The 22858-nt window shown below is 35.9% G+C and overlaps 1 protein-coding gene across 2 annotated transcripts in view; it reads left to right on the forward strand.

The window, feature by feature from the left end:
• Positions 1–2879: 2879 nt before the first annotated feature.
• LOC106060209 (receptor-type tyrosine-protein phosphatase kappa-like) overlaps positions 2880–22858 on the forward strand; it is an 88829-nt gene continuing 68850 nt past the window's right edge. For both annotated transcript variants that reach the window (XM_056030191.1, XM_056030192.1), the window contains exon 1: positions 2880–3153. The gene's annotated coding sequence lies outside the window, so the exon portion shown is untranslated. The remainder of the gene's footprint in view (positions 3154–22858) is intronic.

The raw sequence follows: 22858 nt of genomic DNA on the forward strand, positions 1-22858 counted from the left end.
TCTCACGATACTAGGGATATGAAACCAACATTTGTAAGTAGGACTGATCTCACGATACTAGGGATATGAAACCAACATTTGTAAGTAGGACTGATCTCACGATACTAGGGATATGAAACCAACATTTGTAAGTAGGATTGATCTCACGATACTAGGGATATGAAACCAACATTTGTAAGTAGGACTGATCTCACGATACTAGGGATATGAAACCAACATTTGTAAGTAGGATTGATCTCACGATACTAGGGATATGAAACCAACATTTGTAAGTAGGACTGATCTCACGATACTAGGGATATGAAACCAACATTTGTAAGTAGGACTGATCTCACGATACTAGGAATATGAAACCAACATTTGTAAGTAGGACTGATCTCACGATACTAGGAATATGAAACCAACATTTGTAAGTAGGATTGATCTCACGATACTAGGGATATGAAACCAACATTTGTAAGTAGGACTGATCTCACGATACTAGGGATATGAAACCAACATTTGTAAGTAGGACTGATCTCACGATACTAGGGATATGAAACCAACATTTGTAAGTAGGACTGATCTCACGATACTAGGGATATGAAACCAACATTTGTAAGTAGGACTGATCTCACGATACTAGGGATATGAAACCAACATTTGTAAGTAGGACTGATCTCACGATACTAGGGATATGAAACCAACATTTGTAAGTAGGACTGATCTCACGATACTAGGGATATGAAACCAACATTTGTAAGTAGGACTGATCTCACGATACTAGGGATATGAAACCAACATTTGTAAGTAGGACTGATCTCACGATACTAGGGATATGAAACCAACATTTGTAAGTAGGACTGATCTCACGATACTAGGGATATGAAACCAACATTTGTAAGTAGGATTGATCTCACGATACTAGGGATATGAAACAAACATTTGTAAGTAGGATTGATCTCACGATACTAGGGATATGAAACCAACATTTGTAAGTAGGACTGATCTCACGATACTAGGAATATGAAACCAACATTTGTAAGTAGGACTGATCTCACGATACTAGGAATATAAAACCAACATTTGTAAGTAGGACTGATCTCACGATACTAGGGATATGAAACCAACATTTGTAAGTAGGATTGATCTCACGATACTAGGGATATGAAACCAACATTTGTAAGTAGGACTGATCTCACGATACTAGGGATATGAAACCAACATTTGTAAGTAGGACTGATCTCACGATACTAGGGATATGAAACCAACATTTGTAAGTAGGATTGATCTCACGATACTAGGGATATGAAACCAACATTTGTAAGTAGGATTGATCTCACGATACTAGGGATATGAAACCAACATTTGTAAGTAGGACTGATTTCACGATACTAGGAATATGAAACCAACATTTGTAAGTAGGACTGATCTCACGATACTAGGAATATGAAACCAACATTTGTAAGTAGGACTGATCTCACGATACTAGGAATATGAAACCAACATTTGTAAGTAGGACTGATCTCACGATACTAGGGATATGAAACCAACATTTGTAAGTAGGATTGATCTCACGATACTAGGAATATGAAACCAACATTTGTAAGTAGGACTGATCTCACGATACTAGGGATATGAAACCAACATTTGTAAGTAGGACTGATCTCACGATACTAGGGATATGAAACCAACATTTGTAAGTAGGACTGATCTCACGATACTAGGGATATGAAACCAACATTTGTAAGTAGGACTGATCTCACGATACTAGGGATATGAAACCAACATTTGTAAGTAGGACTGATCTCACGATACTAGGGATATGAAACCAACATTTGTAAGTAGGACTGATCTCACGATACTAGGGATATGAAACCAACATTTGTAAGTAGGACTGATCTCACGATACTAGGGATATGAAACCAACATTTGTAAGTAGGACTGATCTCACGATACTAGGGATATGAAACCAACATTTGTAAGTAGGACTGATCTCACGATACTAGGAATATGAAACCAACATTTGTAAGTAGGACTGATCTCACGATACTAGGGATATGAAACCAACATTTGTAAGTAGGACTGATCTCACGATACTAGGGATATGAAACCAACATTTGTAAGTAGGATTGATCTCACGATACTAGGGATATGAAACCAACATTTGTAAGTAGGATTGATCTCACGATACTAGGGATATGAAACCAACATTTGTAAGTAGGACTGATCTCACGATACTAGGAATATGAAACCAACATTTGTAAGTAGGACTGATCTCACGATACTAGGGATATGAAACCAACATTTGTAAGTAGGACTGATCTCACGATACTAGGAATATGAAACCAACATTTGTAAGTAGGACTGATCTCACGATACTATGAATATGAAACCAACATTTGTAAGTAGGACTGATCTCACGATACTAGGGATATGAAACCAACATTTGTAAGTAGGACTGATCTCACGATACTAGGGATATGAAACCAACATTTGTAAGTAGGACTGATCTCACGATACTAGGGATATGAAACCAACATTTGTAAGTAGGACTGATCTCACGATACTAGGGATATGAAACCAACATAATTAGAAGGGTGTATTTGAAATATAAGTGCAGAGAGAAAAAAGAATATATGTGTGTGTGCAGAGATCAAGAGAGAGCGAGAGAATATAACAGGAGGTATCGCCCCTCCTCACAGGGCCGAGTCTGTTATGTCCCCATCCATTGTTTAGATCAAGCGTCACCTCCCAGTGTCCGCCCCTCTCTTTCTTACCGCCTCTCCTCCAGCGTCGTGGCGTGTGCAGAACAGGGGGGAGGGGAGACGAGGCAAAACAGAAAGTTACGCGCGCGCACGTCTGTTCGTGCATGTGCGTGCGTGTGTGTGTGAGTGAGAGCGAGGTGACACCGGGCACACGCTTGCAGTGTCAGTGAGCTGTGTGTGGTGCTTTAGAGTTCAACAACAACCTAAATACTTTCCCATTCTTTGGTTGTTGATGTTGTGACTCAATGGTGACATGAATTGTCATTCAAACGTTGGAGCCTCTCCATTATCGAATCTTTAATGACAAGTTATGTAGCCTCCCATTGTCTGGAATATAAGGACATGAATTTGTGAACATCATTCAAGTCATTGCAAGCAGATCTGAGGGATAGTTTATACAGATCAAGTAGGTCTACTTTTGTATTCAATTTCCATTTATTTCATCGTCCTACCGTTTTCCTAGAGGACACAGTCACACCGTCACACTGCCACACTTTCACACTGTCATACCCTCACACTGCCACACCATCACACTGTAACACCCTCACACTGCCACACCATCACACTGTAACACTGTCACACAGTCACACTTATAAAACACAAAGACACAAGTGTCAGATTCACTGACTTTGATCACGTTTCTACACGTGTATGAAGAACTTTGATTAAAATAAAAACTGTGACATTTCAGAATAAATTTAAAATCTGAGATACAAGCTGTTTAGAAAAGATTTTATTGTTATATATCTCGCATCGGTAATACAAGAAGCTGCTATTTATAATTCTTAACTCTTAGATTTAGGTCAATACACACTACCATTAAATATCTTCTTATCCTGTCTACATACTGTGTTTTTGACAGATATCTTACTAAGTCTCTACATATCATAATTGCAAAACTACATTACCACGTATTTCTTTCTAATAGGCTTATAACTATCTATATATAGATATCTATAAATGTCTTCTTACTTAGTCTATGTGCGCTTTTTGTTTTATTCTTAGCATAACTATACAGTGACATAAATTAAAACTTGTGAAACGTTGCCTTGGTTGCGCCTAGTTTGAATGTATTCAGTCACAAGAGACAGAAAGAGAAAAAAAACCCAACTAAAAATGTTAGAAGTGACATACACGCGAAGGAATTGATACAAAAAAGTGTATCAACCTTCAATCAAAACATGTCGTGTTTAGATTGAAAGCATTACTTGGAAACTCTTTCATTTCCCCATGGAGACTGTCTATTGGACCTCTTTCAATGGGAGATTTCAATTCTTATAAATAAAAGTTTCACCAAATTTAGCACTTGTGACACTTAATTTCATAGGTAAGTAGGATCAGAAGGGATGCATCCCCCAGACCCGGTTTTTGAACGCCACACTTTAAAGAGACACATATTTGCTCTACATATAGTTTCTAATATTGGTAATGACGCACATCAGGGACTGCTTAGGCCGATTTTACCGATTGCTCCGAAATTGGGTCCCCGCGCAAGGGACCTAACAATTAATAGTTGGCATATCACTATCATTCATGACACTTGTCAGCGGCCAAGATGTATTACTTAAAGGGTTAACATAGTTATAGTACGATTGAAGTAACTTCAATTAATCCACTGGCGCCTAATGCGTTTGAATTGCTTCCTATGCATGTTGTATAATAAATTTTGATATAATGATCTAATTAATAATAAAAGTTGTTATTGTAAAAAAAATATGTAGGGGCTTCGAAAGCATACATTAAATTGGTCCCCGAATTTTGTAAGGCCGGCCCTGATACACATGTAGTTCTTTCAGTAACATGTGTTTACATTTAATGACTGCGAAAAATCGTTAAGGTTACAAAAAAAAAATACAATCGATAGATCCACAAACCACTGCTTGTACAGTTCCAATGTGCCCAGTTCATGCATGCAACTTTTAGGGACAGAGCCATTTACGAGCAAGACTGTCGAACTACATGTCCTAAGTTTAAGTCCTGGTGGAGGTCCAAGGTTTAGTTTCATGGTTTGATATCTGGGCAAACTAGAGGGGAGTTGATCACTGTGCTGGACACGTGACCTATGTTAGTACCAGGCGAACTCATTCATCGTGTGCCCTAAGTGTTGCTAGGTTTCATAAGGAAACTTTCCTTGCTTTGTCAAACCATAGAGCCGTACAGTTGGTTAGGTCTCTACATTAGTCGCTCTAGATTAGTGTTTCCCAAAGTGGGGTACGAGAAGACTTTGGAGGGGGTGCGCGTTGAACCTCATAAACTATGCTGATTTTTTAAACTACCCAGGTATTGTGTTCTGTTAATAAAGTAAAGTGTGGTGGGGAGGGGACGAGGGGTACTCTGCGTTTCAAAATTATAAAAGGGGTACACATAAGTCAAAAGTTTGGGAAACACTGCTCTAGATTTAGAAAGGTCTCAAGACAGGGCCGGATTTAAGAGAGGGAAGGTGGGGCTACTGCTCTGGGGACTCCACAAGAGAGGGGCTTTCACAATAGAGATTTTTAAAAAATATCCCAATTTCTACGGTCAGAAACGTTTATGTTTTTGTTCTTTGGATATTCCTTTTCTTATTTTCTCGACGATAATCTAAATCTTACATTTGGAAACATTGTCATGGTCAAGAAGTGTCGTTGTAGCGTGCTTGTAGGCTTTGTGTCAACCCAGGGCCCAAAACTGTACCTTCCACAAACTCAAACAAAATATACATTTTTTTTTAAAACTATAATATGCATATTAATTTTTTTTTTGAAAGAAGGAAAATGATATTAAATTTAAAAGTGCCATAATTCATTCTTCTAAAATATGGCATGCTTTTAAATAGAAGTATTATTATCATTAAATGGATTTTCATGAAAGCTTTCCGGCCATGTTCTTAAATATCAGTGTCTTTAAATTTTGACAGTCTCTAGATTTTGATGTCTCTTGATGTTGTTAGGTCATTAGATTTTGATCAAGAGACTCATCAAAATCTAGAGACTGAATTCTATAGGTCTATAGATATTGACAGGCTTCTAGACTTTGTTTGACTTTGACAAATCCTTGGTTCACGAACAAAAAGAGTTTTAATTATATTTAATAAATCATAAAGTAGTTTCATATCCATTTACTGAAAGATGTAAATGCTCTTCAATGGACGGTCATGAGACATGCATAAGAATTTAAGTGATTCATACATATTTAAGTAATGAAAACTGACTTAAACTGTATGTTATTACAAAGCTTATATAAACTCACTCTGTCTGCCTGTCTGTCTGTCTGGCTGTCTGCCTGTCTGCCTGTCTGGCTGTCTGTCTGGCACCCAATCTCGAATCAACTTGAACTGTTTGCACAATTATTTCTAGACCTGACAAAGCAAGAAAAAATGATTAAAAAATATTAGTATTAATTTTTTTTTTTGGTATCTAACAAGTGAAAGAAATTGTACTTGACAGATGTGAAGGTATACGTTGAATTAACCCACTTTATATTTTGTGTAGAGAATTAGGTCGTGGCTTTAAAGTTTGAAACTAACAATATATTGCTCTGAAATCGTCTATTTTCATAAGCAAGTTGTTGGCAGAGTGGTTAGTGTATTGACTAATGAGGCTGGAGTTCGAATTCAAGTTGTACAACTTTTGATTTTTATAAAATACATTTAAAAAGCGATCACAGTAACCTTCACCCAGATACTACTTTCTTTCTCCCCTTCCCTTTCCCAACTGGTCCTAGTAAGTGATAGGATCATAGCGCATTGAGAAAGCTAAAAGCATGAGATTGCTCTAAATAAAATAAAAATTAATAGGTTAAAGTATTTGTAATCTCACAGATTTATAACTGTTAGTCTAGACCTAATACTAATTGATTTGTTACACTTCAACTCGCTAGTACTAGCTTGAGTTCCGCATCATTCATTGTCATGCTACAGAAATACTTAACACTTTAATATTGCTATGTACTATATCTTGATTACGTTAGACAAATGACAAATAATGATATACTAACAGACAATCGCTGACCATACATCATCTACATTGCAAATACAACCGATCTGTTCCTAGAAAAGATAAGATACCTTACATATTTAGATTAAGGATTTGAGGATCGCCCCCGAAAAACAAATTATTCGAAAAAAACACACAAAAAAAAATCCCCCACAAAACAGCCATGTTGAGGCCTTTCTCTTGACAGCCAGGGGTCTAGGGGAGCGGTGTAAGCTCCCCCAGTGGGGATCGGGGCGAAGCCTCGTCGCCAAAATCGTTTTTTTTTACATTCTTCACTGCAGAAACACATTCTCCACTGCAGAAACGCATTCTCCGCTGCAGATACGCATTCTCCTGAGATCTACAGCTAATTATTCATCCTATTAAAAAAGGACCTTTTGGATAATGTTTTACTTGAAAAATATTCAAATATCAATTTACAGGCCCTTACTACATCGCAAATACAACCGATTTGTTCTTGAAAAGATAAGATATCCAACATATTTAGATTAAGACTCTGAGGATCGCCGCCGAAAAAAAATGTATTCGAAAACAAATATTAAAAAAAAAAACCTCATTTGTGATTCATTTTGTTCAATGGGCATGTTTGTAACTTTGTTTTGTTACAGAACTAGAATTCAAAGCTCGAAACAAAAAACATTTCGCAAGTGGTAGGAGAAATGAAGTGAGCCAATTAGATCCTACTCTAAATGTTCTGCTTTTTTAGGATTCAAGTATACATTGTGAGTTATTGTCACAAATTTGTTTATACAACAGAAAATTATCAGTATGAGTAAAGGTTGGAAAAAGATAACTAGAAAATTATTATTTGGGTTTTGAATAAAATTTATAAATAAATGGACAAGTTAACTAATTAATCCAATGTAGCATTAGCATATGCGTTAAACCAAATTTTTTTTTTGGTTGATATTTTATTTGGATTTTAAACTATAAATAAGCATCTAACACGTTTGACTGAGATGAATAAATAGAGTCAGTAAGTGACTTATTCTGTAACTTGTGAGTCATCTTTGTGATAATTAGGTGTAGCAACATGGTATGATTTTCCATTAGAGTGACCATGGTTTAATAAACAGTAATGCACATTAGAGGTCAGCGTGTCAGAATCTGGACGTTTGTCCCATGCAACAGTCTACTAACTTTACATACAAAATTTAAAAAAAACTTGTCCATCTACCAAAAACTATCAATTTTTACAACCATTAGACCTACACTTGTATATAACAGATTGAAAGTGTTTGAAAAGCTCTAGAGATTTATTTATACAAAATATGGTTTGGTTATTTGTTCTGGAATAACCTCTTATACCCTAGCATGTCTTTGTCTTTATCTCATGTTTATTTGACTCGATAAGACAAAATATAAACCATACACTAACACGTTGACTTCTAATATTTACTCACTAGCCATGTCTTGGGGGAAGGGGAATGTTTTATTGATAAGGACAACCTAATTTGTAGATCAGCAGAGAGGCAGCACAAAGGAAGAGTGTGAGTCTGCAATGGAAATCGACAAAAACATCAACAGAAAAACTAGTCTGCATTAATTTTAACACCCTGTTCTGTGAGTCACTGTCTTTAGTGCTTTCTGGTTTTGTGAGTCACGGTTTATAGTGCTTTCCGGTGCTGTGAGTCACGTTTTTCGTTAGTGCTTTCCGGTGCTATGAGGCTGTGTTTTTTTTAGTGCTTTTCAGTTCTTTTGTTCATAGTTCTATCCGGTTCTTTGAGTCACGTTTTATAGTCCTAGGTTTATGGTGCTAATCGTTTCTATGAGTCACGGATTATAGTGCTAACAGGTTCTGTGACTCACGGTTTATAGTGTTTATAGTGCTAACCGGTATGTGAGTCACGTTGTACAGTGTTAACCGGTTTTGTGATTCGCAAACACACAGAGTACGCAGTGGTTTAATCCCTCGTATTTAATCTTTATTATTCAAAGTAGCCAATAAAAATGGTGGCACTCAACGTCAATTCAGTTATCGAACACCTATCTCAGTATTTTACATTCACCACTTTGAACCTCCACCTGTTCCTTAGTCTGTTGGACCGTTAAGGCACCACACATCATCTGTCCACCGTCTTTCTCCATTTCTCTTTCGCCATAAACAGGCCCGTGTATTCCTTAATGCAATCCTCCTATCGCTTACTTTGTCCTTCTCACCTTCTTTCCTTTGTCTTGTTCCCTACCTACAAGTTTGTGCGAACCCCGAGGTTCTCATTCTATAGTCATACAGTCTTAACTCAGGAGCCCCGAGGATCTCATTCTATAGTCATACAGTCTTAACTCAGGAGCCCCGAGGATCTCATTCTATAGTCATACAGTCTTAACTCAGGAGCCCCGAGGATCTCATTCTATAGTCATACAGTCTTAACTCAGGAGCCCCGAGGATCTCATTCTATAGTCATACAGTCTTAACTCAGGAGCCCCGAGGATCTCATTCTATAGTCATACAGTCTTAACTCAGGAGCCCCGAGGATCTCATTCTATAGTCATACAGTCTTAACTCAGGAGCCCCGAGGATCTCATTCTATAGTCATACAGTCTTAACTCAGGAGCCCCGAGGATCTCATTCTATAGTCATACAGTCTTAACTCAGGAGCCCCGAGGATTTCATTCTATAGTCATACAGTCTTAACTCAGGAGCCCCGAGGATCTCATTCTATAGTCATACAGTCTTAACTCAGGAGCCCCGAGGATCTCATTCTATAGTCATACAGTCTTAACTCAGGAGCCTCGAGGATCTCATTCTATAGTCATACAGTCTTAACTCAGGAGCCCCGAGGATCTCATCCTATAGTCATACAGTCTTAACTCAGGAGCCCCGAGGATCTCATTCTATAGTCATACAGTCTTAACTCAGGAGCCCCGAGGATCTCATTCTATAGTCATACAGTCTTAACTCAGGAGCCCCGAGGATCTCATTCTATAGTCATACAGTCTTAACTCAGGAGCCCCGAGGATCTCATTCTATAGTCATACAGTCTTAACTCAGGAGCCTCGAGGATTCCATTCTATAGTCATACAGTTTTAACTCAGGAGCGTGGGGGCTGAGGGGTAATTCGCTTTGGTTTTAACCGAGTGGTCTGTGTTCGAATCTCCGCGAAGGCTGGGATTTTGAATTTCGAGATTGTTAGTACGCCAAAATCTGACGGGTTCCTAGCCAAACATTAGTTCTGCTGGCCACATGACACCCTGCTCGTTAACGGTTGGCCAGAGAAACAGAGAAACTTTGCAGCATTTCCCTTATAGATCGCAAGGTTTGAAAGGGACACTTTACTTTACAGTCTTAATTCAGTGTTTAGTAGGATACGAAACCTAAGACTCGGAAGCAAGGTGAATTTCTTACTTTCCTAGTGCCAATGACCTTTACATGCTCTGTCCTATAGATCGTAAGGTCTGAAAGGGATATTAGTGTGAATGTAAATGTTTCATTTGTTTCAACTATAGAGTCCAACTTCTCCATCATAATGATGTTTGTAAGTTATTCATATTAACATTTCTTTTCGTGTTCTGTGGTATCTAAAAGAACCAGCAGAGGTCTAGGCACCCACTTCATTCTCTATGCCGAAGTCGTCATGGAGTTGAAGAATGACAGAGGTACAGGGGAGGGCGTGGTTTTTGAATGAACATCGAAACAGAAACTAAAAAACGTAGCATCCAGCCTAAAGTGTCCAACTCTTGAACGACTAAGTTACAACTGAACAACTCCACAGATTGAGATACACCAGTGGATGTGAATGTCAGGAAAGACTTTTTTGTTTGTTTACTCTTGAGTGAACTTGTAGATAAGAAAGATAGACCTGAAGGCAAGGAGATAAGATAGCTATACACTTTGATACCTGCGTGAGTACTGTACTGGGCTGTACTGACTTGGATGTGAGCAGGTAGAAGTCGATCGTGTCACTTGGTAGTTGGTATTCATGTTACACTTCGAGGTGACATGGTTTCACGTAATCGTTGTCAAGATCTAGACTTAAGCGTTAGCAAATTATTAGACACAATCTGATACATTCTAAAAGCTATTAGACATTGCAGAACTCACAATCTGATACATTCTAAAAGCTATTAGACATTGCAGAACTCACAATTTGATGTATTCCAAAAGTTATTAGACATTGCAGAACTCACAATCTGATACATTCTAAAAGTTATTAGACATTGCAGAACTCACAATCTGATACATTCCAAAAGTTGACATTGCAGAACTCACAATCTGATACATTCTAAAAGTTATTAGACATTGCAGAACTCACAATCTGATACATTCTAAATGTTACTATAAATCGCTTTAGTCATATCGGTATAATGATAATTGATATCATACATCCTAAAATTACTAATACATTGCTTTATTCAGGTATTAATAATACCTTTTGAGTTTCACTATAAATTGCTACAATCGCATTAAAATACAAGCCCACGATAATACTGTTTCTTACACGCGAATATTTAGTTCAACAAATAGCATTACATTTTATTCCGACAGAGAAAACAGGCACATATTCTAAAGTTCAAGTCATTTGTTGAAAATATTCAAACGCTGATTTACAGATACGTTTTCAACAAAATGTTTGTCAAACATTGTCCACATGGAAATAATTTTCTGAATTTTTGGGTATGCATACAGATTTGAACAAGACAGAGGGGCATAAAGTTAATAGTATTGACATCGTTTCGAAAGTAAATCCAGGCATCGTATTTTATTTTTTTAAACATATAACCCCCGTTCTAGAATAAGGTATTGTCGGGCTATTAACACTAGTTACTAATGAACCGCCAAAAATATAATTAGGTCACTAGCATGTATTTTTACGCGTGCTTTACTTCATCACTTGCATATCATCAACAGTACACTGTTGAGACTAAATATAGAAGTAAAATCATGTTCTAATTATAGGGACACGTAAAGGTCTCCTTTTTACATAAATTATTATACAGCTGACAGTACTAGACCATGCTTTTAATTACTCATCAAAGTAAACAATTTTAATGCGATTAACTATCCCTCCTTTCACTAATAAAAAATAAATAAAAAAGATATTAAGACATCAAAATAATTATTAGATTTTAGTATTGTTTTTTAAATGGGCATCATTATTGTACACGCAAGACTGATAAGTGTTTGAAGCTTTAAATAGATCGGAGCTCTCATATAAGACCAAAGATGAACTATTAGCCAAAAAGACGGTCAACAGGGATCTTGTGGTGTGCTCCAAATGTTCAATAGACTAAGAGATAGGTGAAGGTGAGGTAAAAAGAACCTGTGGACGAAATTTCATGCGAATCCGTACGACAGTAGATGGGATCTCTTGATCAATCAGTCAGCTGTAACTTAGAAATATAGAGTAAATTATTCACAAAATAGTATGAAATTAAAAACAAACAATCATAACATACATAATATATTTACTGTGATTTTATTAATTCTTTTTTTTTTCATTAACCTTAATTTATTTGCTTATGGTAAATCTAAATTCTTAAAACTATATTTAAAATTCGGGAAACTATAAATCAAAGAAAACAAAAACCTAATTTCAGGAGTACAAAAGGTGTAAGACATATCCTGCTGTTGACTCCTTGTTGCAGGGTGAAAGGTTAGCATGACACTTTGATTTACATTGAATTTACTTTTTTTTCTCACTCAAATGCTTTTGTTACTTTGGCACTTTGACTTGCACATCATCCACTAATAAAAAAACAACAACCCTTGGCTATTTCCATCCGACTGAGCTGCAGCATCTGAGAGTAGAGGCATTTCCTTGTCAGGAATAGTTTCAACATCGAGTACGTTTTTGTAGTCAAACATCAACCTGTGATCTTGCATGCGGATTATTCCCAGAAACGTATGTTATGACTTTTCAAACAATGGTTCTCACTTTATCTGAACATGTAGTCATCATTTTAGAGGAAATCAAGAATTTAATAGAATATCGGATTTCAAACATTACCTGGTAACATATATATATATATATTAATCACGGCTGTGACCTACATGATTTGCCACATCTTAACCGATGTCTGCCTAGGGTCAATTCAATTTCCTCCCCAGACAAACATTGCACACAAAAACACAGCTCACAGCACGTGGTTAAAAAATTAATTGAAAAGCGTAAAAAAATAAATGTATTAGATCTAATATCTGTCGTTAAAGTTTATTTCCGAGTCATTGATTGTATTTCAAACCTTGTTCCATCTTGTTTCAATCTTGATCATAGTTGGAAGACAATTAACTTGCATTCCACTTGGTTAAGTCATCAGGTCTCCAGACAATTTCACGGAAAATAAGATCAATATTAAAAAAAATACTTAAAAAACAAACAAAGCTCATATAAGGGAGAGAACTGCACATTTATAGATATATCTCAATGCTGTAAGATTTATACTCTCATACTCAACTGTTATAATGTTCAAAAGCTAAAGAAATTAAACGTAATGTTTAAACACAAAAACTTGGCTCGTTATCAAAACTTTTTTGTTTGGCTTTCTAGTTTTAGTGTCTATAAAACGTATTCAAGTCATTTGGAATTACTTTTTTTTCTATCCGAAAACCATTCAATTAAATTTTTAAATTTATAATAACATTTACATTTATACTAGTATCTTATACCCGTGCATCTCTACGGTTGAAATAGTTGGCATATGTATATTTTGACTTAGACAAGTTTTGCCCTTCAATGGTACGCTCGCAATGAAATGCGTCTCCAACCCCCTCCCCCAAACCACACAAGTCCCCTCGTAATTTTTTTACAGCTTTTAAAGTTCAAGGCCCACAACTCATTAATTTAGACTCTGCTCAATCGCTTCTTTGGCTCATCCATTGTAGTCTTTAAACCAAAAAATCGCATTCTCAGACTGCCCGCACTGTAAAGCGCATGTCTCAGACTGCCCGCACTGTAAAGCGCTTGTCAATTCTCGTATGACTTTCCCCTTTGACAAAATAATCAAGTCATTTTTTTTTGGTGATGGAACCTTTCATTTTATGGATCCTTGAATTGTAAAATTCCTGATACTCATGCTTAGCAGTGTTGAAATAGTTGATACTATAGGCTGTTTTGGTTGGAATCTTTTTAAATCCTTAAATGGAACGGCCCGCGTTATAACGCTCCCCACTTTACACATAATTTGGGACCGTGAATTCTATTATTATTTACCTAGCAATATGACCAAACATGCTTAGCTTATAAAAAGTCTCTTAACAGTATAGAAAAGTTTCTCCTTTTCGCTAGCCAGTGTGCTGAATTGTAGAAGTACAAACTTAACTCTTTTTTTTTCCTAGTATCTGATATCCAGCATTCTCCCTTACAATTTAGTGTCTAAAGCTTGAATCTTCAGTGTCTAACTTTCACAACCATATAGGAGTATGGAGACTACAAGTGAAGAATACAGTTAAAGTTTTAATTGGAAGCTGAAGTTACCTTTTCAGATTTTCCACAGTTTGCTCATGAAAGCGAATGTCAAGCTTTAAGAAAGAAACGCACCAAAAATAAAATGCTAAATAACGGATATATAGTGTTGTGGTATTAAACATTATGGCGGCTCTATAGTAGCTTATTGAAACGATACTATAAACAAAAAAATCTTTTAGGAAAAATTAACCACTGACGATTCGATCGCGAAAAGAGCTTAGTTATTCCAGGTACACAGCAAGTAAGTACTTATTCATAGATTTTGTATTTTTTCGACCACCGCAAACGGGACAACTAGTGATGAGTTAGTGAGTGGTCAGGGCTTTTAAATATATAAATATAAAAAAAGAGTAACAAGTAAAAAAAATAATTATACAATAATGACATTGGTTCCTAATTTGGCCAGAGTTTGTATTCGTCTACTTGGAACAACATAATGCATCGGCAATCTAGACCAACCTAGACCAACCTAGACCAATCTAGACCAACCTAGACCAATCTAGACCAACCTAATTCACCAAAGTTTTGATCGATGATTGGTATCTACATAGTCATCTAACCAAATAAAAAATCTAGACCAGCATTATGTTAGTGCAAGGTACTCTATACCAGCATAATGTTCCTTCAAGGTACTTTCATCTATTACACGACAATAACTAACAAATCTAGACCAACCAGGTGCTATTAGAGTTTGGAATGGGTTGCATGAGCCAGCCATGAAAATCAATGATTTGGCAGAATTTAAGTCATTGGTTAACATGTATGACTAGATGCATGACGCGTAGGACGAAATCATTTTCTTTTTTGAAGTAACGTCTGTATTTTATAAGATACGATAAGCTTTTAAAAAAGAAAACAAAAAGTCTAAAATGGCGTCTGCCAAGTCTCTAAGAGAACATATCTCACATCAAAGGCAACAAATGCACTTCAAACACATAGCCAGCTTAACGTTGCATGATCAAAATTATCCAGCAATGTCATTCTCTCTGTAACTCAAATCTCTGGGCTTTTAGTTTCTGTCTGGCCTGGTTTAATGTACTTAATCCTAACAAAGTGAATAGACTCTTATGATTCTTGCGCAGCTTGTAGCTGAATTGTCCTGAAGCCAACACTAAATACGAGATAATGCGCTTGAGACCAGAGTTTATCAAGAGGGTATGGGGACACCATTTCTATGGAGACAGCTCGCCGCCCACTGCATGGAACGATCTAATTCTAAGTAAGTAATGTGGACACGCTTTTGGTTGGCTGTGAGGATCAAAGATTTAATGTCTTTCAAGAAAGTTTCCACTTGCTTCTATTTGATCAGCATTAGTAATTAATCTGTCCTGTTGTGTTACAATTGTGATACACACTGTACCATCCACTCGTTTAATTAATACACTGAAGGAAATTGTTTTATGCGGTACTTAAAATAGCCTTGACCTCTTTACATCTTGTTCATTTCAATGTTGAACTAAAGTTTTTCAAAAAGCATGTAGATCTATTGTAAGCAGCTCGAGCCTTCGTCGTTTGTGTTTACTCTAGGCCCTAGGCCAAAGATTCACCAGGCTCCAGTCAATCTCTATTTCTACGGATAATCATGAAAAATGAAGGCTTACTGTAATGTAAAGTGTAAACCATTTGAACACACATGTTTTTACAATAGTTATAACTTCGTATTACCTCTACCAAAAGTACGCTATTAATGTAAAACCTCTATTAATGTGATCTCTCTATTTTCTTAGTACGAATTTAAATGCAATACTAAATTATTGATGTATTTATCCTCTTGCAATATGATCGAATCCATCTTCTTAATGATACATGAAGACATTGCATTTCATTGACATTCTGAGTTGTCAGACTTGACCTTTCAAATATCTCGCTTAAAGTGCGGAGTATATGATGTCTTAGAATTTAATGCATTCCTTTGACCCCGGACTCTCCCTTTAAAAGTATACGTTTGGTTTAATTTAGCTTATTTGAAATGTAGTTGTGTTTTTTTTTGCAGATCAATTTAATATAGAAAGATATTATCCACCTTTTTTAAAATAGCAATATTTGTTCAAATTCCTCCAAACATTGAACGTACTACCACGAAGTCGATATATTAAAAACAAATATAATTTCTCTACATTTTCCTATCTCAGCTTCCAAACAAGGGCAATTCTGTGCAATATACTACAAAAACGTTTTGAATGTTCTATCATCATTCCCAAGTTCTATGGTATTCCAAGGAACATCATCGAAAACGTAGTGAATATATTGTGATTACTATGAAAGCATTATTCAATGCCCTAAATACCTAGGAAATTGGCATGTTCTTAGCGAACTATTGAGCCGCAGGTTTAATCTAATTTGATAAAGGTCAACGAGTTGGAATATCAATATATTTTACCTTTGGGCTTCTATCAATATCATATTGTTTCATCTTAAGAGAACGCAAATCTGTTCAACTTTTGATTAAATGTTCTAAGATCGACTATCAATATTTTCACATCTGCTGTTAAAAGCACACCACTTATTGGACATTAGACGCGTGACTTCAGTGTTGCTTGAATCGTCGTCCTAACTGCACCCCCTCCCCCCCCCTCTAACATTCCTGAAATCTGTATTGACCTACTGGCTGTTTTTTTTTTAATACCATTTTAACTTGACTGCAACTCACTTTCAGCGATCTCCCTAAATACAATCGCACCATAACAGTTCATTTGCACGTTCTATCGATACTCGATTCCTGCCCATGACATGTTTGAGCATCGGGAAGATACTACTGAGCTTCACAAGAATAATCGCCCCTTTTGAATGGTTCAACATGTTTTCTTTGTATCGATATTTACTCGTCCTGAGTCTCTAAGAACGATAATTCTTGCTAGACAGTCGTCTGCTAGCATTTATTTTTAGATACCGATCTGGGAATGATATCTACACGTGTATTTTTGCTAGGAGTAGAAGATATTTGCAGAAGATGAGATGTGAGACAACATAATTCAATTCAGCTTAAATTTTTTTTATTAAATTAAAAAAAAAACTTTTACCTAGCTTGTAGATTGTTTGTCAGAGAAGCCTTTGTAAAAAATAGAAAGTAAACTATAAATAGAACATTACAAAATGTGATACATGCATTTGAATGGAGATTTACAAAATAGATTTTACAACCACAAAATTGGACGAGTGTCAGTCTTCGAGGCACCATACATTCTTAGTTATAATAAATTATACAAGCCTTGATGCTTTGATTTTCTAGAGTTTTGAGTTTGAAAGTTGGATTAGGGGAGGTAATGGATTCCTAACCTTATTATTATTTTTTTTTTTTTTTGCTTAAAACATGTTTCGACACCATCGAGACTTGTCCTGAGTACATAACACATGTTCAGCCAGCCATCCAGTTTGGGAGATGACGACGGTGTAAAGCGGTTACAGTTTGGGAACCACTGCTGTAAAAGAGAGTGCTAAAAATACTTGTCAGGGATTTCTGTATTTTTTTGTAAATAAATCAGCTTTATGCCCTGGTTATTTGAACACATTTGACGTTTACTGAGATAATGTCAAACGCATCTGATTATTGGTCTCATCAATAATGTGCAAAGGCAAAGAATAAAAAAACTTGTTAGCTATAGACGTCAATGGATTTATCGCCTTTATATGAACAACCTAGATCTACGTGTTTAGTAAGTGTACAAGACTCATTGACATTCATTGGAAGTAAAGATGGCGATCATTTTGATCCTATAAAGATGGCAGTCAAGTGAGGATTTGGCCTCCTCCCCCCGCCGGGATCTTCAAGACCTTATCATTCATTGACACCAGAGAATGAATTCCAATTGAACGAACGCGAAGAGAGAAACACAGAGAACAATTGTGGACGTTGGAGATGTTCCTACGTGACGACAACATGACACACAGTACTGGTGTAACCGGTGTACGAAGGGTTGTTAAGCTATGAATTTAGGCGCTGCAGAATCAAATTTTCTGAACTCTTCAGTTTGAATCACAATTTCAATAATGGAGACAATATTAGACGTTCACTCTAGGACTTTCATCTTCTTTCTAAACAAATGGGCAATTCACTAGCGGTCAGGAGATCTGACATGAAGATTAACTGTCAAGCTTTGATATATTAAAATTATAACTCGATACTTTTTAAAAAAAATTTAGTTGGCAACATTGAAGGTCATGTTAGCGTCCTTGACATTCTTTACATGATTAAAATCTCGAATAATATCATGAAACTGTGACTTGACTTACTTGATATAATCCAATTCACTCTCACGGGTGCATAGGGCAGCAAAGTATTTTAGCAATGAGAATACATGCATCGCCGTTTTAAAAGTAGGTTGCAGTTCAAACTCGTTGTCATTGAATGGGAATTCATGTTTCTGCAAAGTTTCTTATCTCGATGTGTAATGAACAGTACAAACAGAAGGTAGAGATCCAAATGTAAGGTTAATGATTGAATATGTATGACTTATATTTTTTTTATATTGTATATTTTGAAGGGTACTTTCACTCACTATGGTCACATAGAAACAGAAAGAGTAAACTATATGTAGATATGTAAAGGCGATAGAAGGAAACCTAAGGAAAAAAGAAGCTACACAAAAAAATATATAAAAAATTGCAAGTCATTTTGAAATAGACAAAATAAATAATGACTTAATAATAAGACTAGAAATTGATTTAATAGTGCTCAAAGTGTTTAAAATATTTTACAGGCATTAAGGATATTTCATATTTTATTAGTTGTCTATCAAAGAAATGAATACATATTTAAAGAAAATTGTATCTTCTAACTGGTTTACTTATTTCAAAGAGTCATTACAAATCAAGATCAACTAGGAGTGAAGGAGGCTCATTCAATTTCACATCATCCATACATTCATCCAAAGCAAAAGTATTTATAACTATTTTAAAATAGAATTGTTACATTTTTCCTTTTTCTTGTTGCTGTTGTTGTTGTCTTTGATTCAACGGCCTAGTTGTACTTTGTTGGATGTATTGTTGGACGCTATTTTGTTGGATGTATTGTTGGACGATATTTCGTTGGATGTATTGTTGGACGATATTTTGTTGGATGTATTGTTGGACGCTATTTTGTTGGATGTATTGTTGGATGATATTTTGTTGGACGATATTTTGTTGGATGTATTGTTGGACGATTATTGTTGGATGTATTGTTGGACGATATTTCGTTGGATGTATTGTTGGACGATATTTTGTTGGATGTATTGTTGGACGCTATTTTGTTGGATGTATTGTTGGATGATATTTTGTTGGACGATATTTTGTTGGATGTATTGTTGGACGATTATTGTTGGATGTATTGTTGGACGATATTTTGTTGGATGTATTGTTGGACGCTATTTTGTTGGATGTATTGTTGGATGATATTTTGTTGGACGATATTTTGTTGGATGTATTGTTGGACGATTATTGTTGGATGTATTGTTGGACGATATTTTGTTGGATGTATTGTTGGACGCTATTTTGTTGGATGTATTGTTGGATGATATTTTGTTGGACGATATTTTGTTGGATGTATTGTTGGACGATTATTGTTGGATGTATTGTTGGACGATATTTCGTTGGATGTATTGTTGGACGCTATTTTGTTGGACGCTATTTTGTTGGATGATATTTTGTTGGACGATATTTTGTTGGATGTATTGTTGGACGATTATTATTGGATGTATTGTTGGACGATATTTCGTTGGATGTATTGTTGGACGATATTTTGTTGGATGTATTGTTGGACGCTATTTTGTTGGATGTATTGTTGCACGCTATTTTGTTGGACGTATTGTTAGACGATATGTCGTTGGATGTATTGTTGGATGATATTTTGTTGGATGTATTGTTGGACGCTATTTTGTTGGATGTATTGTTGGATGCTATTTTGTTGGATGTATTGTTAGACGATATGTCGTTGGATGTATTGTTGGATGATATTTTGTTGGATGTATTATTGGACGATATTTTGTTGGACGTATTGTTGGACGCTATTTTGTTGGATGTATTGTTGCACGCTATTTTGTTGGACGTATTGTTAGACGATATGTCGTTGGATGTATTGTTGGATGATATTTTGTTGGATGTATTGTTGGACGCTATTTTGTTGGATGTATTGTTGGATGCTATTTTGTTGGATGTATTGTTAGACGATATGTCGTTGGATGTATTGTTGGACGATATTTCGTTGGATGTATTGTTGGACGCTATTTTGTTGGATGTATTGTTGCACGCTATTTTGTTGGACGTATTGTTAGACGATATGTCGTTGGATGTATTGTTGGATGATATTTTGTTGGATGTATTGTTGGACGCTATTTTGTTGGATGTATTGTTGGATGCTATTTTGTTGGATGTATTGTTAGACGATATGTCGTTGGATGTATTGTTGGACGATATTTTGTTGGATGTATTATTGGACGCTATTTTGTTGGATGTATTGTTGGATGCTATTTTGTTGGATGTATTGTTAGACGATATGTCGTTGGATGTATTGTTGGATGATATTTTGTTGGATGTATTATTGGACGATATTTTGTTGGACGATATTTTGTTGGATGTATTGTTGGATGATATTTTGTTGGATGTATTGTTGGACGTTACAAAAGACTGAGACTATTCCTTAGATTTCTCCTTTCATCGCCCCTTTACATTTCACAACTTTTTGGACGTCTCTCTCTTTGAAATGTCGAGCGAAGCATAGTTTCGTTACCATGGCAATGGAACTATCCAATCATCACCCTCGGGTTGTTCCTGCTTTCTCAGGTTTTATATTTAGCTTTAAAGTTCTGGCTTTTTATTAACGTTGGATGTTTTTTTTTGTTTTTAGATGTTTTTTGTTTTTTAGATTTTTTTTTCTAGTGAAATAACGTTGTTGTTAGATGAACTTTATTTTTAAAATTTCACGCATGAATAGTTGTATGTAGTATCCGACAAGAAACTTTGACTTACGATGTAGCTTACTGAGTCACATCTGACAGTAACCTTTAACCTACGATAACGTTTGCATATTAATATCTCAAATATTGTGGGGGCAGCTGATTTATAAATCAATCAATCAATCAATCAATCATTCTATCTATCTATCTATCTATCTATCTATCTATCTATCTATCTATCTATCTATCTATCTACCTATCTATCTATCTACCTATCTATCTATCTACCTACCTACCTACCTACCTACCTACCTACCTATCTATCTATCTATCTATCTATCTATCTATCTATCTATCTATCTATCTATCTATCTATCTATCTATCTTTCTATCTATCTATCTATCTATCTATCTATCTATCCATCCATCCATCCATCCATCCATCCATCCATCTATCCATCCATACACATTTTAATTAAACATTTGCAACCTTTTAACCAACTAGGAACGATTAGCTACAAGAGCTTTGTAATTCGATCCTACCGTGCAGTAGAGTGTAGACACACCAATCCTACCGTTGAAATACTTCTCTTATGATTACTTCCGTTCTCAGTACACCGGATACGCCTAAAACCTTGATATTTATGGATTCGTCTCCGATGATGAAACTCTCTAGTATTATTAGAAACTAGACTGTATGAAAACTTCTAGACTCGGTCCCGATCCACTTCTTCTAACATGATCAAAATGGAACTTTAGTTTCCAAAGCCCGAAACTTTCAATGTCCTAATAGCTCTGGCCATGTCCCGTTGGCCACGTCCCGGTGGACTGTATTAATCTTGTCAAAGTGTTGCTAATTTCGCAGCAATGCTAGACTCCCAGCAGGACAGCAGTAAAAACAATGGGATAGGGGAGGGCCAGGCTGGATGGGAGTCGGCTGGACATTGTCCTGAACATTAATATCGACACGCCTCATTGGAATACAGTTTGAATCACCTTTTTTTTTTATTTGTTTGTATTTGTAGGTCTCTGCCTCTGCCTAGTATTACGTGTATCTTTGTACATTTATTTCATTGTGTTGAATAGAGGGAGACAGAAAAAGGGTTAAGAGAGAAAGAAAGAAATAGGCTGAGAGATACATTGATAGATAGAGAGATACATACATTGATAGATAGATAGAGAGTTAGATAGAGAGATAGAGGGATAGAGAGTTAGATAGGTAGATAGGTAGATAGATAGATAGATATCTCTATTACCATATCTCTATTACCATATCTCTATTGCCATATCTTTATTGCCATATCTCTTTTGCCATATCTCTATTACCATATCTCTATTACCATATCTCTATTGCCATATCTCTATTGCCATATCTCTATTGCCATATCTCTATTGCCATATCTCTATTGCCATATCTCTATTACCATATCTCTATTGCCATATCTCTATTGCCATATCTCTATTCTATTGCCATATCTCTATTGCCATATCTCTATTGCCATATCTCTATTGCCATATCTCTATTACCATATACCTATTACCATATCTCTATTGCCATATCTCTATTACCATATCTCCATTACCATATCTCCATTACCATATCTCTATTACCATATCACTATTACCATATCTCTATTACCATATACCTATTGCCATATCTCTATTACCATATACCTATTGCCATATACCTATTGCCATATCTCTATTGCCATATCTCTATTACCATATCTCTATTACCATATCTCTATTACCATATACCTATTGCCATATACCTATTACCATATCTCTATTACCATATCTCTATTACCATATCTCTATTACCATATACCTATTGCCATATACCTATTACCATATCTCTATTG

Source organism: Biomphalaria glabrata, chromosome 5, assembly GCF_947242115.1.
Source record: "Biomphalaria glabrata chromosome 5, xgBioGlab47.1, whole genome shotgun sequence".
Taxonomy (NCBI): domain Eukaryota; kingdom Metazoa; phylum Mollusca; class Gastropoda; family Planorbidae; genus Biomphalaria; species Biomphalaria glabrata.